Genomic DNA, 13611 nt, shown 5'->3' with positions numbered 1-13611 from the left:
AAAAAGTATCCTAATTATATCCAATGGTAGTTTTCTTTTCTATTATATAAGTAGTATAAGGACTCTTGTGGCAAAAAATACTTCTCAAGTATAACTTTGTCAAATTGCTATGAAAAACTATTCCTACACCTGATATCAATGCCTACACATTGATAAATCCTGAACAGTTAGTGTAAATAGAATACAGGAGGGAGATGTTTGAGGCATTCGGTGAGATGCCATTAGAACTGGGTTCAATACAACAAGAACTGGGATCAATACAACAATAACAAATTTGTTTTGTGACCATGCCCAAACCTCTCTGTATATCACCTGTCGATTGAAAAGCTCTTTTCTTTCCTTCATTTTTTATTTGTGCATTTGGCCTGTAAACTGACTGAAGCATTATTTCTCAGGACCTGACACACCTTAAAGTTTTTTATGTGTTTTCAGTTAGTAACCTTCTCAAGAGCACAAAAGAGCTTATTTAACGAGAGAAATGAAACAGATGGGAAGCACACCAACTTCTAATGTCAGAGGTTTAAATGGTAAGAACAAAACTCAACCTTATTAATTAATGAAATTTCTGAAGATAGATTTAAATATTTACAAAGCCATATTAAATGGTAACTTGAAAGAAAAGAGATCCTACACAATAAGGTTGTATAACCTGTACACTTAAGGAGGTGCTTCTAAGGCTGTGTTCTCACTATAAACAGCTGGGTATAAACTGGCTGTTCTCTCATCTGATTAAAAATAAATAAATAAAACTGGCATTTAACTGATGGTTGCTTTGGGGGAATGGAATTCCCTTGATCCCAATTTGCAAAACTTGGAGGTTGAGGGTTTTTTGTTTGGTTGTTGTTGTTGTTTGGTTGGTTGGTTGTGGTTTTTTTTGTGTTTTTTTTTTTTTTTTTTTTTAATTGCTGTCAGAAGTGAAATTTACAGAGGTATACAAAGTGAAACATACTGTAAATTAATGTCAGTCTCTCTGAGTAGTTTCTAAAGATCACATTTGGCTAGGCTCATTCATTCCCCACGTGTCCAACTTGTAACACGTGCTTTCATCTTCACCTTACCTTCCTTACTGTACAGCTTTCTAAAGCTGTAGTTTGACCCCATAAAAGATGCCATGTGGCATCTTTACTTCCAGGAATGGAAGTATCAAAATCAAGGGATAAAAGACTTGGGAGAAATTAAGTGAAATAAAGACTGTTTCAATCCTATCTCCATACCACTACAGGCTAATTCTTTCCATTAAATGTTTCTGTAATTTGTCCCATTTATTTTTTATCAGATGCTTCATTTACTTGCTATTCTTCTTCTTTGCTGTACACGTGATGCAAAGAGTTGTTATAGCACTGGAACAAATTGATTTATTTTCCACTTGTTTTTCCCCAACACTACTGAAAGACCAGGTGGTTTTAAAATGCAGCAGTATTGGTGGTACCAGAGATCCTTGGTGCCATCCTGAAGCAGTTTGTTTGTAATACAGGTGTTTTCACCTGCATGTTGTTTGAGACCTGGATGGCCTTTTGACTACTTTTCTCCTAATCCTACAAGTCAATAGGCAGCTCTTCCTAAAAGAGGAGAGGGAGAAAAAAAAAAAAAGAGGGAGAAAGATAGCTGTTGATAATCAACAGTTCACTGTTCAACTCTTGTCTTTTTCAAAGCCATCACAAACATGAATTTTCAGTGGTTTTTTTTTGACAATATTAGTAGAGGCATTTTTTTCCTGTTTATAGAAAAGTTTGCAGAAAGTTTAAAGCTTTCTACTAAAAGATTTATTTTGTCTAGGAATGTAGCAGGCACTGTTGTATGGGAAAGACTGAAGGAAATAAAAATTCGAAGTCATAAATGAGAAAGTGATTGGCCAGTTTAAGAAGAGTCTATAGTTTGGAGATACGTGGAATCATCTGTATTACCAAACATAGAGAAGAAAGAAAAAAAAAAGAAACAGAATGAACTTTTTAGAAGGTTATGAAATATCGCGTTGGTGGTATAGTGGTGAGCATAGCTGCCTTCCAAGCAGTTGACCCGGGTTCGATTCCCGGCCAACGCATGTCAGTTTTTATGGCTGGGGGATTGGATTTAGATGATCTCTAAGGTCCTTCCAACTCCAGCCATTCTATGATTCTATGAAATAACTGCTGAACCTTGTGTGCAAGAAGTGCTTGTTTGAAAAAAAGTTGCCATGTCACATCTAAACCCCCAAATACTGGCATCGTTTGAATTTATCTTTGATGGTAAATGCTGCTTAGCTTCTACATGTGGACCCAACTCTCACTCAGTTTAAGGAGTGTTCTGGACCATCCTTACTGACTGATACAAGGAAATGCTGAAGCTTTTCTTTCTGCTTTGCTCTGCTACTTGCAAAGCTATCTCATGTTACTGGAGGGAAAGGTGGGACATAGTATAATGGAGTTCTATGTTATGGAAAAACACAAGCAAAGCATTATGAGCAATGTCACTGTTCAGTCTCGGGTTAGCACTGAAATCAGAAATAACTTTATTGTGAGCTGACCCTCTTTTCCAGGCATATACGTTTGCTCAATTCCACTTTGAAACCAGCCTAATTCACTGGGACTCAGAGCTTGGTGCTCTCTTCCAATTCTATCAGCTGCTTTTATAAAAGATACTGCTCCTTCTTTACAAACCTGGCTTCACTTGTAGCCATAATGGCTTAAAAATACATTACATGGTGTAAATTAAAAAGTCATCTCAGCCCTTCCTCTTGAGCTTTAATAAACATGATTAGTACTGATGTGATTCCTGCTACTGCAGGTCACTGTTTTAAGTCTAGGATTTAAAATAAGGATATAAGATATCCCATGCTACTAACTGTATTATCCTGACATTCATTAAATGTCATTGTCGCAAAAACTGTCAGGATCCTATGCATCTGCCACATCTGAGTGAAAGAGCCTTTCCTGCATAACTACAGTTAATGCACAACCTATTTTGCCATTGTTCACAACACTTTAGAAAAATATGCAATTTTTTCTAAATTTTCCCCAATATTCAAAGGATCACCATATGCATTCTGTGCTTCAGTTGAGCTTTGTGCTACTGTGCCTGTTTTCTGAAACAGAGAAACTGTTGCTTTGTCTGCTTTAGTAAGCATACTTCAAATTCATAATTGCAAACAGTTTTTGCTAATCTTAGCTCAATGAACTTTGAGTAAATCTTGTTGAACAAGTATGACATGCTTATTTATAGAATCATCTACGTTGAAAAAGAACTTCATCATCAAGTCCAACTATCCACCTTACTTACTGAGTCCCATCATCAAAATGTGTCCCTTAGTGCCATATCCACATACCTCTTAAATACCTCTGCGGTGGGGTTTCCACTACTTCCATGGGTAGTCCGTTCCAATGCTTGACTACCTTCTCTGTAAAGACATTCTTCCTAAAGTCTAGTCTAAACTTCCTCTGACTCAACCTGAAACCATTAAAAGATTTCAAAATACAATTTAATTCAAAAATACCTGGGCAGATGCAGGCCTCCAAGACCAGACATTTTAATTAGCAGGATGAGTCAGCAATGGATATCTTATTTTTAATTAACTGGGCAAAATAGCATAGTAAAATGAAAACTGTATTTAAAAGACCATCCATGAAGCAGAAGGTTAAAATGATAGACTTAGAAGCCAGGCAGAAGTGTGAGTAGGCTTGGCAGTATTTTAGCACTTTGTACCAGCAGACTAGAGAGGCAAGTGAAGGATATAAAAATGACACAATAATTAAGTAGTTTTTCATGGTCTATTTTCTATTTAGAGTTCAGTTCCTCACAATTACCATTATTCATAAACACCTGAGCTTCAGGAAGGTGTGTGGGGAGTGAAGGAGGTGTAGAGGGGGATAAGGCGGAATAAAGAATTACATTAATTTTTTGTGTTTAACAAGCCATCTTATTTTCCAGAACATTTAGAATTTTAATGAGCAAGCTTTGCTTGTGCATTTGTGCATTTGTGAGATATAGTCCCATTATCCCAGTAAATGAAACATCTTGTTTTTTCTTATCATTAATATTTTGACTTGAAGTGTTCTGTAACGCATTTTTATATTCATGTTGAAGGCAGTTTTTATTGCATTCCTGTTCTGAAATGATAGATGAAAGATGCTGTATGCATTTTTTATTTTATTTTTTTTTTTCCAGAAAAGCTTAGGTGTCCTTTGTTCCTCAACCATTTAGACTGAGAATTGTTGCTCTGTTGAGATGGAGGTCTGCTACAAAGTAGAGGCCCATGTAAGCAGAGAGCTGTCTGATGCATGTACAAGCATTTTCACTGCAGAGAGCAGCTGCAATGAATTGTGGAATTCCAAACATATTTTTCCCCACTGGTGGCTGTGAAAACCAATCACTAGGTGAAACCAGTCATTAGGCAGAAATGTGTCACATAATAAGTACATAATTAAATAAATTAAATAATTAAAAAAAAAAAAAAGTAGTGGCCACTCGCTAGAATGAGGTAATGATGATTTGAAAGAGGTAATATGAGCTTGACCTGTCCAATATAAACACTCCTATAGAAAACAGCGTGTTCTTCTGGATCCTCTCCCAATGAAATGTTAAAACCATTACCAGACAGGTGGTATATGTGCTAGGATGCACCTGCCAACTAGTCATATTATCTCATCTATTTACTGAGGATTCAGAATGTCTGTTCAAATGTTCTGCATTTCACTGTTAAACTGATGAGTGAAACCTACCTTTGTCACTTGACAGCAGTGGTATTAAGAAAAGGAATAGTACTCAATGAGGGATGCTGGAGTAGCAGGGTTTAAGTTTTTATTTAATGTAAGAATAGCAGTAAGAAAGACTAATAGCTAGTATGGGAGTTGACCTATTAAGGTATTTGACAAAATAAAAATAACAAGCTTTTCTTATAGAGGACTTGAAATTTCATTGAACTTATTTTCAGAACAAGTTAATAGTAGGGACCATGGATGTCCCTTGTTAATGTGTTATTAACACTTGTTTTTTTCTAGGCTTACCTTTGTCTTAATGAGAAGTTCAGTCGGCCTTCTCTTTGTATTCACAATTTCGTCTACATATAAGGGTAGTTTATTGGTTATTCTGTCTTTCAGTTCTCTTATTTAAAAATGGGGTATATGTTTTATATGCTATTTGGATTAAAAATAATAATAAATAAAAAATCCTTGTAACCTGGGGAAATATATGTGTGTGTGTGTGCATATATATATATATATATATACATTTTTATACATTATATATACACATATATTTATATATATTTATATATGTATGTATTAAAATATAATAAATAATATATAGAAATATAATAATAAACATATATTCATATGTGTGTATTTATATATACATTATGTATATATATACACATCATATATATACACATTTTTAAATGTACAGAGTAATATTCATCATAGAAGCTTGTTTTGTTGTTGGTGTTTTGTTTTGTCTTTTTGTTTGTTTGGTATTTGTTTGTTGTTTGTTAGTTTTTAAGTTACTTTGCTTTCTTTTCAGAGAGGGAGCGAGAGAGTAGTTTTTCTTTCTCAAGAACCATTGATCACAAAGTAAGGGATAGGAATTTCCCTGATCTCTGGACTTTGGTACTGTTTTCTGATCAAAAATTGATACCTTCTTCATCAAGATGTCTTTGGCAGGATTAGTGTATCAACAAGACCTAATGAATTTTTTCAGTTTAATTCTATATAAATGGATCATGTCATGGATCGGTTTGTTATAACATCTGGTACCTAATATGTAAGAATTTCCTCTTGAGAGTTGAAAAATTCAGGGCAATTTGTTCCAAGCACTTTCTTTATAATGAGGAGTTAAATTAATGTATTTGGTTTTGAGTGGCAGCTAATAAGCAGGCATGGAAATACCTGAGGGAATCTTCCACTTCCTTTGCAAATGACTAGAAGTGTTGCTAGAAAACTTAAAAAGCAGAACAAATGAACAACTAAACAGAAAGACGTAGTTCTGTGCTCCTGTCTGGGCTAGCTGGAAGATTAGTATTTTGTTCACCAACATTACAGATCTTGTCTCTCTACCTGTGCCAAGAGTGGCAGCATCTTAAAGAAGTTACCATAACATTATGTGACTACACAAGAAAAACATGGAATATCAGTCCTTAAAGGTCTGTATATTAGTCATCTGCTTGCCATTTCCAGAGTGTCTTCAGACAAAAGTTTTCATATAGCATTGTTTCAGTTGTTAGCCAGGCCAAGAGTCTACAGGGAGGCCAGGCCTTCTCAAAAACTGATGAGGGATGCTGGAGAAGCAGTATTTTGTTACTGTGAGATGCGGGGTTTCCCTTTCTCGAGAAATATTAGGAAAAAAAAATATTAGGGGTAGAGCTGAATATTTTATTTGTTTTCATCTGAGTTTAGTTTTTGCAAAGCCAAAATTGGGCTTTGAATGTTGTTCCAATGTAATTAATTCATTAAAGGAATTTGTATTCAAATAAAATAGATAAGAGTATGGCAAACTAGGAAGAAAATGTTGAATGTTGTTGTTTTTTGGTTTTCCAAATAAACTATGCCACCAGAAAGTACTTTCTGCTTTCTGGATCATAGTTATTTAGCAAATTAATCCTTTATAACATTGTTTTGGTCTTGTCAGTCATAAGTTTTCCTCTGGATTTAGTTGACTGAAAGTAGTTTAAGCACAGTTAACATGTGTAAAGCTGCACAAAGATGCCTCTTCCAAGCTGGAGAACTCTGAATTTACCCTGTCTGCATAACAAGAAAAGGTATTTGTATGAGGGGAAAATAAAAAATAAAAGATAATAATAATAAAAAAAAGTGAAACAGTGGAGCAGGGTGGGGAATATTTTGTATTGATGAATTTGAATCTTTACCTTTAAACTGATTAATTTTGAAGAAAATTACACTGAAATATGACGGCTTCAGCATTATCTTATAAGGAACATGAAGTAAGTATGTATCACAACAGCAGTTGGGGAAAAAAAAAAAAAAAAGGAAATGGCAAAATATAGCCAGCATAGGAGAGGAAAGCAATGAGTATCAATCCTGTTTATTGCAGTACATTAAATAATAAACTTCAGATTTACACAGTCCAAAGGGTTATGCTCCAGAGGATATTAGCTCAGTATGGTGAGACAAGAGTTGAAAACAATTTTTTATGCTATAATTTGGGGGAGAGAAAGAAAGAAGTCTAAACTTGAGGGCAGTCATTAGAATCTATTTTCAAATGGAATAATTATGTCTTTTCATTTATTTTGCATTTTGTTTTCTCTTAGTTGTGACTTTAAATAAATACATGAAAGCTGAGTAAGTGAAAATTGCAGCTTTTGAAGTTCTTTGGCTCAATGTTTAATTTCTAAACGGTGTTATTATTTAGTCCTGAACTGTAAAGGCCACTGTGTTCTACAGTGTTGAAATTGTGAAATACGCTGTTGCAAGAAGCACAGGAAAGCAGTTGGAAGGTTTATTGCTGAAACAGACAAAACCAGCAACCTCTCTAAAATGCAAGTGTGTTTAAATGTGCAGTTTGTAAGTGAATAACCCTTTCCAAGCTTTGCTTTCCATAGGCTTTCTATACACACATACTGTGACTCTCTTCTCATTGGGAATGACCAATCTCCAGTTATTTATTTGTAGCTGGTTGGACGCTGTGAAACTTTCTTCTGTTTTAACACAGATTCTTTACACATTAAAGTTTGAGGACCCGTCACCAATCCAATAATTCTTAATAGAGAAATAATGAAGATAAATGTATATTTCAACAGAACAAACCCACACTAAACTTTTCTCTTTTGTAATAAGCAGTCCCAATAGACATTGGGAAGTACAAATCTATTTGTCAGTCTGGCATGACAAAGCTTTGGTTCTCCTGCCAGGGTCCTGTCCTTGGTGCAACTCCCTCTCTTCTAGCTAGCAGTGGCAGGAGTACTGGTGTACGTTGGCTGCAAATTACTTCATTTTTCACAGCCATCACCTCCAGGCTTGCTGTAAGCAGTGTTAAATGCTTTGTTAGTATATAATATTGCAGACCTTGGCTGATGTGTTTCCGTGAACTATAGTGGAGGAAGAAGAAAATCACTACTCAAAGGGTGATTAGGGACTTGCATTAAAGATTCTTATGCAACTGGTAAGAGAGAGAGTGCTGTGAGTTGTCACAGATTTTACAGGTGTGTTGTCATCATTGCAGCAGTGGTGGGAGAATTACAGATACCAGAGTAGAGAAAGACAAAGTGGACAGACTGATGTTGCTGGTCATTGCCTTCCTCTACTGAGATGGATGTTCCAAGTGACAAAGTGGCTGTCCCAGATTCAGGAGGGCTGACTTCCTCATATAACAGATTTTGCTTGATCTTTGGACAGATAATTTGTGGTGCAGTTTGATGGAGCAGTTAAAGTAACAAATGCTGCTGAACAGGCAAATCTTGTCCCCTGCCTTAGGCCAAACCCCAGACTCTTTTCCTGCATTAGCACTAATGTTCACCTGGTCCTGAGGAGAGCTGAAACAGCAGAAAATATTGCCTAACAGCAATAACAGAAATATGATAAGCCTAAAACAATATTTCAGCTGTCATTAGGGAGCAGAAGCAAATTTTCTCTCTTAATTTATAGCAGTGACAAAAATCGTATATAGCTGTCTGTGGATTCATTGCATCTGGCACATTCCCCAGACATACTACGTCTTTCTAAAGTTTCTTCTAATTCTCACTGGCCACAATAATCTACTGTAATCCAGGGGATATAGTCACCTTGCTGCTTACCTCTTCCAGCTCATTAATACATCAGTGGAATGTCCTCGGTCCAGTCCTCATCGTGGTGCCACAGTCACTCTAGTATTAACCTCCGTCAACGGTGAGAAATAGCTACTTACATGTATATCTACTTCTCTGTCACATTTTACACTACGTTATGACTTTAGCCCATGCTGGTTGCTGAGTTTCTCCAATAACTTCTTGTGAAGGAGGTTTTAAAAAAATCTTTGGAAAGTTTAAACATTTTCTATCTACAGGTTGGCGTATTTTAAAATCAATCAGATAATGTGTAGGGAGTGGCAATAGAGAAGGAATAGCATGGGCTTTTTTTTCTTAATATGGTTCCTTAACAATCAATAATTACCTTGCAACTTTAAAGTTCTTCAGCTCCGTCAACTCTAACTTCAAAGGAAATAGGGGATGCAAGTATCCTTAACAAGTGGATAGAAGAGCAATTAAAATCTGGCCAGAAGTTTGATTTTTCCCCAAAGGCCTATTTTCCCACAGAGTAAGCATTGTAGTCTTTAAACTGTTCTTTACAAGGGTAAACTTATGCTTAGGGTAGTGATCGATACCTCTTCTAAATGAATGAATTGATTCCCTTCCCCCTACCTCTTGTAGCAAGAAACAAATGATCAGCTGCTGTTGAGGCAACTTCAATACAAGACTTCTTTGCCATCTCATCTAAGTTTGGACAGATCATTGATATTGCAAACCCAGTGAACTAGCATCTCTGCAATATTTTCAAGTTCTTTGCAATTGAAAATCAAAGTTTTGCCAACAGCCTGACAGTTCAAACAGCACAGCACAAGCCACCAGGCTGTCTTATATATCAATAATTTATCATTATTCTGTGAATATACTAGACAGTCATTTAAAAGTTAAACATACACTTTGAATGATGCATAATCACTTGAGTTCACCACTACCTTGATATCATGGGCAAACAGCTGAAAGCTAGAATTAGTAATGCATGGTTCTTGTACACCATTTTGCGAGTGGGAGCTTTATAGAGGAAGCAGACACTTAGAGATAAAAATCTCATGGTCAAGGACAGAAATAAGTTCACATCCCCAAATTCTCAGCCTGATTTGCTGTTACCAAATCAAGTTAACACTTTATGGTGGAGTCCAGAAGCCCCAGTTAAAGGCTGATATCTCTCTTATTTTGTGATACAGTGCAAAAAGGTAAAATAAATCTATAACAAGACATTGTTTTACACCTATTGCTATTTCAGATAACTCTGACAGACCAAAAAGTCCTGAATTTTGGTAAGAACTCTGAACATGCCTTCACACATAGAAGAAAGCAGCAAGAGTGATCAGGGCTCAAGAAAACATGACAGACACAGACAGACTTTCAGATATGTAAAACATGCCCGTGACTGTGGTGGATAAGATAAAACAGATATAAATTTCAATAAAGAATCTGACATCAAGAAGTAGATAATGAAGTTCTGAAACTGGTATTTGAGAAAGGTTTCTGGATGTTTTATTTCAATATTTGAATTTTAAATAATGTAGCGATTAATGATGTCAATAATGATAAACAATAAAACAATATAAAAAAGTTAATCCACATACCACTCCTTTTCTGATACATATACCAGACTTTTAACAAGTTTAAAAAATATATATATATAAATACACTTACATACAGATCTGAGAATACTTGGAAACACATTAAGACTTTCCTTCTCTAATATTTTTAAGTGTAGTTAATTTTAAAGTTCTCCCTTTGCTTGTCAACTGATAACACGAAATAGTTGTTTCCACACTTAACAGCATTATTACCATAACATATTCTTCCTAGAAGAATGATCCTCTGGGCTGTGCTTGCCTCTGACAACCACAATCTCTGGATGCGATAAAATGCAGCTTCTCAATGTACGTGTCCCATGCCACACACGATTCTGAGTGAGTGATCTGAATCACATAGCTCTCAGTGTCATTTTTATAACATATTTTGTCTCATTCTGAGGCTGACAGAAGACATGAGAATCAATAGAAATACAGGAAAATAGAGAGGAAACTAGAACTAGGAAAAATGGGTATGAAGCACTAGAGATATACATAATCTTCAGTGAGATGAGAACATTTTGGCCAGGTAATTTTGACAGATAGCACACCCCCAGCCAGTGGTTGATCTGTGTAAGAGAATGTTTGTTGCTGCTGTTATTTTCTTGTTTGTTATCCCCTAGAGTTCTTGTGTTGGTATCTTGAGAAGTTATTTCATCATTTATTGAAAAGTTCCATATATCCTCATTATAAATAGTTAATGCTGTGATATTAAATGTCTGATGTCTGACATGAAAGGTCTCAGTTGCAGTTGTTAAGAGATGTGCACTTCACTTTTCATTTTTAGTGTCCGTTTAAAGATATATATAGAAATTCGCGAAGGTACTATATGTGTCTTGTTTACACTAAGCTTTTTTTTTTTTTTTTCTTTTTCTTTTTTCCCTCCTGTTATTTTCGATATATTTAGTTGTTTTGTTTTGTTTTCATACAAACTGGTTGCCTGTATTTCAAGGAGAAAAAAAATTATCTGGTTAACAGGTTTAACAAAGGAACATAACAAGAGGATAAGCAGTCCAACCTGATGAAATGTACATTTCTGATATAACCAACATTAAAATAAAAAAGAATAAAAAAAAAAAAAAAAAAAAAAAGAGAGAGAAAACCTTAGAGTACCTCAAAGCTTTAGGAATTCTTGCCATTAAAAGGATAAAATATTAAAATTGTTGTTCCTGTTTGTTATTTTCTGGGTGTTCCTCTAATTACTTTTACATGTATTCCTGTATGTAAAGGAAATCTTTTTTCTTTTTTTTCTCCCCAACATTCAGAGAGATCTCATGTCCTAGGCTACCAAACTTAGAGAAACAAAGGCTGGCTTTGAAATTTGACTTTATTTCTACAACTTTTTTAGGTGTCTGAAAAAAAATATGTGTGGGGTCTATTAATAGCTTACATTTAAATCAACCCATATTGTGATTTGGAGAGGAAACAATATTTACAGTCCCAGATATTATGTAAGGTAGATCTTGGTTTATCCTTTACTACTGGTAAGGTTTTCAGCTGAGTATCTGACAATGAGAAAACTTAGTTAGATTTGGAGATTTCATTTAAATGAAGTTCCCAAAAGTTAAATCTGATTTTAAGCTGTATCTGAACTGTATCTGAACTACTGAAAACAGTGTTCCTTGGTAAGCTCTGATTTACAGGTATTTCTAGCTTACCTAGAAATGGAAGTAGCTTATTTTGTGCCAGCCAATGTTGGAAATAAGCAGTACAGGAGCCAACAGCAATGGTCACAGAATTATGTAAAAACAAACCAGCTTTATTTTGCTTTGCTTTTTGTAATAGTGGAGAAAGTTCCTTTTGAGTGTAGCCAGTGTCATCAATTACAATAGTAAACGTAAATTACTTAAAAGCCAGTTTCAACACATTTTAGGTAGCCTGACTACTCCATTCCATGAGTCAGTAACATCTAAGAGCCTTAGGACATATCATGCCCATATCATAACACTTAAATTGAAGAAGGCAGAACTTACTAAGGTAAAACCCTAAAGTAGGTCTCCAGTAATTCTCCTCCTCTCCCTGCCCTGAGTTTTCTAGCCCTGCTCCCTTCTCTGGTCAGACATTGTGTGATTGACTGAGGAGGGACAAGAAAGCAGCTGAGCCCATGAAAATTCTTGAATTCTGGGGGAGAGTGCCAGGCAGAATTGATGGCCTCTGATGGCCCAGACAAAAGGGCTAATGCAAAGGAGTGGGTGAGAATATGTGTCTCCAGGTCACAGCTCAAAAATGGATCATGTGAAGCCTCCATGCAGCTGCACAATTATTTAAGTGTTATTATTAAAGTGGTTGCAAGCTGAGTATGAGCAGGAGAAAATGTTTGGACTCAACAAACAGGCATGACACTGAGATTCTGAATCAGACTGCCTAAACTTACACCAAAAGAACATTTTTACAACACTCAAAATTTAGGAAAAATAAGGATTAAAATGCAACTTGTAATCAGTTTCTTCTTGCATTATTTTGTTTGCCTAAAATAATCAGTCTGGAGTACTAGATGGAACAGCTCTCTAACACAAAATCCTGGAGTAGTTCAGACAACAGCTACAACCATGTGATCTAATTCAGATATCATTCAGGGGATTTTTTTTTCTTTTTTTTTTTTTTTTTTTTTTTTTTTTTTTCCTAATCCCATTTGATTGGGTACCAAACTCTTATTTATTTATTTATTTTTTGCAAAGAGAGCCTTAGTCTTAGCAAAACCTTCCCTTGGACAGCTCTGTGAATGACACCATTTATTTCTCTGGTGAAGATTTCACCAAGTGGAACACTTTTCAAAGGCAGGGGCCCTCAGGCAGAATCCCAGCACAGGTTGCATGCTCTTTTCATGGTTCTGTGGCTGACAGCACGTGCCTTCTCCCCAGTGAATCATCAATGATAAAGAAAGGCAAGAGGGTGATTCTCTGTGCACTTTATATCTGATGTTTGGAAGGACCATGACTAGGGAGCTAATACACTGGCTGCTGGAGAGCTCTAGTCACTTCATTGTGAATTATAGACTGGGAAAGTGAATCACATTAAAGACCTAACCTGCAGATGAATACAAATTTGGTTTTTCATTATAAATGACATTTGTGAAATGCAGCTTTGCTTCCTAGCAGGAGAAGGAACAATCAAACTAAATGCTAATGCAGCAGCCCTATCCTGTCCTGTGACGCATGGTGATCAATTGCTTGTTCTTCTGCTGTGGACGTAACACATCTTCAAGCAGGGAAACGCTTTAGTCTAAGGTGTGGATTTAATTTGGCTATATTTCTTGCTGCTTTGTAGAATACGTTTCTGAGCTGTGGCAAAGAATATATTTATTTATTTATTTATTTGTCTGTTTAT

The sequence above is a fragment of the Aythya ferina genome (assembly GCF_964211825.1).
Source record: "Aythya ferina genome assembly, chromosome: 1".
In the NCBI taxonomy this organism is placed as follows: domain Eukaryota; kingdom Metazoa; phylum Chordata; class Aves; order Anseriformes; family Anatidae; genus Aythya; species Aythya ferina.
The sequence above is the reverse complement of the archived record's forward strand: the minus strand, read 5'-3'. Positions refer to the sequence as shown.